This window comes from Schistocerca americana, chromosome 2, assembly GCF_021461395.2.
Source record: "Schistocerca americana isolate TAMUIC-IGC-003095 chromosome 2, iqSchAmer2.1, whole genome shotgun sequence".
In the NCBI taxonomy this organism is placed as follows: domain Eukaryota; kingdom Metazoa; phylum Arthropoda; class Insecta; order Orthoptera; family Acrididae; genus Schistocerca; species Schistocerca americana.
In genome coordinates, this window is record NC_060120.1 from 923708397 (window position 1) to 923714336 (window position 5940).

The 5940-nt window shown below is 43.9% G+C and overlaps 1 pseudogene; it reads right to left on the reverse strand.

The window, feature by feature from the left end:
- Positions 1-280: 280 nt before the first annotated feature.
- Positions 281-398, reverse strand: LOC124596676 (annotated as a pseudogene).
- Positions 399-5940: the final 5542 nt, after the last annotated feature.

Here is a 5940-nt window from a genome sequence, read left to right on the forward strand (position 1 = left end):
ACAATAAAATAAATGAAGTAATAAAAAAGTCTATCACCGTTCCATCTTACATTTCAGTTACCGTCTTTTAAATACCCAAAGCACTCCGTCTTCAGGCCATGAGTGGCCTACCGGGGCCAACCGACCGCCGTGTCATCCTCGAGGAGAATGCGGATAGGAGGGGCGTGGGGTCAGCACACCGCTCTCCCGGTCGTTATGATGGTATTCTTGACTGAAGCCGCTAATATTCGGTCGAGTAGCTCCTCAATTGGCATCAAGAGGCTGAGTGCACCCCGAAAAATGGCAACAGCGCATGGCGGCCTGGATGGTCACCCATCCAAGTGTCGACCACGCCCGACAGCGCTTAACTTCGGTGATCTCACGGGAACCGGTGTATTCACTGCGGCAAGGCCGTTGCCTCTTTTAAATACCCAGGGTACAACTATTTTAAAAAAAAATGCTAAAGGCCCCACATTATAATGATTATGTTACGTGCAGAAACAAAAAAGAAATTTTCTTTAATGAACTATACAACACAGTAAAAAAAAATTCTTTCAAAATGGAGATACAAAAAATAAGACACCTAGTAAACGTCCCCATTCTATGCATTTACTATGCACTAATGAGTATTGTTGTCATTAAATGAAATCCTTACACATAATTATACATAACTTACACGAAAAAGCAAATAAATTATATGTAAAATTGCTTGATGTATGGAATAAGTGACTGATGGGTTATGTGCACCTTGTCAGTGCACCCAAACTAATTTTGTTATAGCCATTACATGATACGCGGAATTCTCTACTTATTCTCTCATTCCAATCAGTTACCCTTACATTAATTTGCGCATTTAATTTCAATGAACTTGCCACATTTTCTTCTATAAATATTAATTACACTTCTTAGTTCACAATATAGACTAATTCGCTTGAATTCCGAAGATGATAATCAAAGACTGCAAAAGGAAGAAGGGAGGCAGGAAGATTAGGGAATAACACTCCGCCGACATAGAGGTCATTTGAGACGGAGCACAAGCTGGGATTGACTCAGGGATGGGGAAGGAAATCGGGCATGCCAGCTCAAAGGAACCATACCGGCATTAGTCTGGAGAAATTCAGTGACATCAGGAAAAACCTTAATATAGATGGTCGGACTGGGATTTGAATCGTTGTCCTCGCGAGAGTCCAGTTTGTTAATCAGTGCGCCACCTCACTTTGGGGCTGCGAAAGGATCACTCTAAGCTAAAGATAACTTTTAGGTTAAAGACAATTTTTAGGTTAATAAGCTTTGGTACGAAGTTTTTTCTAGTAAGTAGCCTTCATCCATGAATTCTGATCTGGAAAATTTGAAAGACAGAATCTACAAGTGCTATTACCTCCTCTTCACTGGACTCAAAACGTTTTCAGGGATAGATGCATTTAGATAGGGACTAGATGGAATCAGAGGGTGGTAAAATGGTGAATAGGGAAAATTTCCAATAAATAGCAACTGAAATTCCGTAGCTTTCTCATCATCAAAGCACTTTTATGGGGAGGTGCATTGTGCTGAATGACGATGACTTGCAATCCAAGTCTATTATCGTGCATTTTTTCATACAGGCAAACAGAAGGAAAGATTAGGGCTTAATGTATGTCGACGAGAAGGTCATTAGAGCCAGTGTTTGCCTCAGCCATTACAAGGAGTGTCGACTGTGACCGGGTGTGCCCCATCAGCGTTATTATCCAAAGAGTTATAGTGAAAAGATACTATTTTTTAAATGGAACTGAGCCATGGCGGTCCGGTGCCAACACCGGGTACGCTCGTTATATCGTTGCGATCGATTTTGGAGGTTATATGTGATCTTTGGATATCGTGTGGCTTTCTTACGGACTGGCGGGCTTCAAGAGTCAGCCGTCAGCCTTCGAAAGAAAAACATTGAGAGACTTGAGATTTCTATGGAGAAAGGAGTGTCGACTGCGACCGGGTGAGCCCTGTCAGCGTGATATGCTTCGGAGTTGTACTGGTCGGTAGGTCTGTGTTTTGGGGCAGCTCGGAGATCCAAGTTTCGTGATTTCTATCAAAGGAAAGGTCCCTGAAGTGGTTTAGCTGCTTGAGCCGCTGAGTTATGCTGTGCAAACATCACTTTGCAGTAAAGTCTTAGTTATAACTGTACTGGTTGTTCTCTAATTGATTATTAAGGGCATTAAGTGATTGAAAACTGCACCTAAGTGATATTGCTATTATCGGCGAAGCGTCCTTAAATGGTTTCAATTTAAAATTCAGTGATTGCTGTGGACGGAACGTTTTGTAGACTTATGCACGTATGTCTGGTGCAAGGATTCTGCCGTGTATTTTTGTGTGCATTTCAGAGAGTTTCAATCGTCCTGTGTTTGTCAAAAGCTGCTGTAAGTGCCAACGCCTTGGCCGGAGAGTGAGGTGTAACCCGCAGCCTAGGTCCAGCTGTGTTTATGTAGCCCTGCTACGGCTGGATTGCTTTGGGCGATGTCCCCATAGCAAAAGTTTAGTATCTCTTTCCTTTTCACCAAGGAGGATAAAACACGTTTTGTAATTTGATTGTGATTTTCTGATGTTTAGACCAATGTTTTTTTGGGTTGCATAAAGATAGACCTGCAACTAAGTAAACGTTAGCAGGTGTAAAGTAACTAATTCTCTCTATCGATTGTCATGTAATTTTGGGCTCTGTCTCTGTAGTAACAAAAAAATGGCTATGAGCACTATGGGACTTAACATCTATGGTCATCAGTTCCCTAGAACTTAGAACTACTTAAACCTAACTAACCTAAGGACATCACACAACACCCAGTCATCACGCGGCAGAGAAAATCCCTGACCCCGCCGGGAATCGAACCCTTGGAATCCGGGCGCGGGAACGCTACCGCACGACCACGAGCTGCGGACTCTGTAGTAACAGACAATTCACGGTGGTTGCTGAGACGATGTCACATCTCTATTTAAGTTACAGTGTATAATCAAAGTGTAATCTGGGTTTGTTTCATGGTCATCTTTCTTGCTTCTGTTAGTGTTCTACTGAATGTTCTAGTAAATTGTGGTTAACCACGTGAGATTTAAGTGTTGGGACGTGTAGTCATCAAATGCAATTAAGGGGCTGGCCCACTCTGATAGGAATGTACTGTCAGTTGTAAGCTCTTGTTAAGTGTGGCGAAACCACGGCAATACTGTGTTTGCTAGTTGTTTCTTAACTGATTTCATATGCATTTTATGGTTATACTTGTTCGGTTCTGATAATTGTCTCGTTTTAATAAGAACTTATACTAAGTAACTGCTGTATTGTACTGAAGATTGTGGGGAATTATCTGAAGGAACCTTCACCATGAGAAAGGGTGTGCTATGTCGGACAAAAACTCACGGACTTCGAACGTGTAAGAGAGATTTCCACAATTCTAAACATCCCTAGGTCCACTGTTTTCGACGTGATAGTGAAGTGGAAACGTGAAGGGACACGTACAGCACCAAAGCACACAGGCCGACCTCGTCTGTTGACTGACAGAGACCGCCGACAGTTGAAGAGGTCTGTAATGTGTAGTAGGCTGACATCTATCCAGACCATCACACAGGAATTCCAAACTGCATCACGATCCACTGCAAGTACTATGACAGTTAGGAGGGAGGTGAGAACTTGGATTTCACGCAGATAAATGCCAAACGACGCCTTGCTTGGTATAAGGAGCGTAAACAGTGGACAACTGAATAGTGAAAAGACGTTGTGTGGAATGACGAATCACGGTACATAATGTGGCGATCCGATAGCAGGGTATGGTTATGACGAATGCCCAGTGAACGTCATCTGCCAACGTGTGCAGTGCCAACAGCAAAATTCGGGGGCGGTAGTGTTATGGTGTTTCGTGTTTTTCATGGAGGGGGCTTGCACCCCTTGTTGTTTTGCGTGTCACCATCAAAGCACAGGCCTACATTGATGTTTTATGCACCTTCTTGCTTCCCACTCTTGAAGAGCAATTCGGCGATGCCGATTGCATCTTTCAACACGATCAAGCGCCTGTTCATAATGCACGGCCTGTGGTGAGGGGGTTACACGACAATAATATCCCTGTAATGGACTGGGCTGCACAGAGTCCTGACCCGAATCCTATAGAATACCTTTGGGATGTTTTGGAACGCCGACTTCGTGCCAGACCCCACCGACCGTCATCGATACCTCTCTTCAATGCAGTACTCCGTGAATAATGGGCTACCATTCCCCAAGAAACTTTCCAGTACCTGAGTGAACGTATGTCTACGAGAGTGGAAGCTGCCATCAAGGGTAAGGGTGGGCCAACATCATATTGAATTCCAGCATTGCCGATGGAGGGCGCCACGAACTTGTAAGTCATTTTCAGGCAGGTGTCCGAATACCTTTGATCACATAGTATACTGTATGTATATGTACATATACACACATACATACGTATGTATATAAGTGTATACAAACAAACACGCATTCATACATGCACACATGCACAGCTGCACACATACGTGTGCATGTGTGTGTGTGTGTGTGTGTGTGTGTGTGTGTGTGAGAGAGAGAGAGAGAGAGAGAGAGAATAAACAGAATTGTATTCACTGCTAACCGATCAGTCATTATATTGGTACAAAATAATTGCGTCATTTGTTATATTGGCATAAAATAACTGTCATGCCCAATGGCTGCTTATGTCGTTTAGGGATGTCGGACATTTTGTGACATTGTAACTTGCACTTCAGAATGGTTATAAAGTCGAAGTCATGGTCATGTGAAATAAATGAATAATAATTGACTGTCTAATGGTGTAATTTTTTTTTTCAAAATGTTTGCGTCTGTAGCGGAAATGCCGCGAGTCCGATGTTGTACTTGCGAAGTAGAGTACTCGCTCACTGGCCGGCCGAAGTGGCTGTGCGGTTCTAGGCCCTGCAGTCTGGAACCGCGAGACCGCTACGGTCGCAGGTTAGAATCCTGCCTCGGGCATGGATGTGTGTGATGTCCTTAGTTAGGTTTAACTAGTTCTAAGTTCTAGGGGACTAATGGCCTCAGAAGTTGAGTCCCATAGTGCTCAGAGCCATTTGAACCATTTTTACTCGCTCACCATTCTGAGCGAGTCAAGTCCACTTGTATACCCGGCAACAGACTAAACTGGCAAGTGGACGGCGGCGGAGACCCACGATTCTAGTCTACGAGTACACGGGGTCGGCGAATTCGGAGAAAAAATGGTTCAAATGGCTCTGAGCACTATGGGACGTAACATCCGTGGTCATTACTCCCCTAGAACTTAGAACCACTTAAACCTAACTAACCTAAGGACATCACACACATCCATGCCCGAGGCAGGATTCGAACCTGCGACCGTAGCGGTCACGCGGTTCCAGACTGAAGCGCCTAGAACCGCACGGCCACATCGGCCGGCCGAATTCGGAGATTACGTCACAGGACGCGATGGCGATTTTAGAGTGATTATGCTGATCTCTAGTAACTATGCCTCGTTTACTGCTGACGCGATATATTAGCAACAGAGACTTGCATCTACATCAACATACACACTCCGCAAGCCACCGTATGATGCATGTACCATTACTGATCATTCCATTTGCTGTTCCACTCGCAAAAGAAGCGAGAGAAGAATAATCTAAGAATTTTTAACATATTGCAGCCCTGTCAGCTACTGTGATAAATTAATATATCAAAAATCCGCCTCAGTTAACCCAGGTTTCAGCTGGAGTAAGCTATCCTTCTTCAGAAGCATAAAATAAACTAATACATGCCAGAATAAGGCACGGTCAAACATAAAAAGCTAAAGTACTAAGGTACCATGTCAAGCTACGTTACTTAGCTGAGGAACAGCCCCAGCCCCACTTCGTGGAAAGCGGTTGGTTAGCAGCGGACGCTACGTTGGAACGTAGCTTGACTTGGTACCTTGGTACTTCAGCTTTATATGTTTGACCTGCCTTATTCTGGCATGAATTAGTTTA